The 514-nt window shown below is 57.8% G+C and overlaps 1 long non-coding RNA gene across 1 annotated transcript in view; it reads right to left on the bottom strand.

The window, feature by feature from the left end:
- Positions 1–514, bottom strand: part of LOC104277858 — a 201,623-nt gene extending 201,109 nt beyond the window's left edge. Inside the window, exon 1 of the long non-coding RNA XR_717851.1 lies at positions 387–514. This is a non-coding gene — a long non-coding RNA (uncharacterized LOC104277858). The remainder of the gene's footprint in view (positions 1–386) is intronic.

The raw sequence follows: 514 nt of genomic DNA, 5'->3' as shown, positions 1-514 counted from the left end.
AGGATGGGAGAAGCCACCCCAAAAACACCCCTGGGGCAAGGTCTGGCCAGGCTGAGGGTGCCTGGTCCCCACCGCCCCAGCCAGGAGCTTCCAGCAGCATCTTTTTTCGCCTCTCGCTGAATTTTGCTGCAAAACTGTGTGCGGAGGGAGCAGCAGGGCTGGGATGCGAGGGGGAGAAAAGCAAGCTGGGGAGAGGGAGGGATGGTGAATAGGGGAAAAAAAGCCCAAAGCACAACAACAACAACAAAACCCAAACAGGGATTCAGGGAGCTTCTCCCCAACCCCGTGTGCCTTTCGGTTTGGTGGGAAGAGGAAAGGGGGAAGGTAGAACTGGAGGGAGGCGATCGCACAAACACACTTTTCAGAGCGAAAAAAGCCAAGCTTACCATGTCTGCAGGCTTTCCCCCCCAGCGAAATGCCACTTATGTGTCCAGCGATCCCAAAGTGGGCAACTACAAGCAGGCACCGGAGCTCATCTCAGCGGGAGGCTCGGCGATAGACCGCCGCCACCCCC

This window comes from Apaloderma vittatum, unplaced genomic scaffold, assembly GCF_000703405.1.
Source record: "Apaloderma vittatum isolate BGI_N311 unplaced genomic scaffold, ASM70340v1 scaffold2198, whole genome shotgun sequence".
Taxonomy (NCBI): domain Eukaryota; kingdom Metazoa; phylum Chordata; class Aves; order Trogoniformes; family Trogonidae; genus Apaloderma; species Apaloderma vittatum.
The sequence above is the reverse complement of the archived record's forward strand: the minus strand, read 5'-3'. Positions and strand labels throughout refer to the sequence as shown.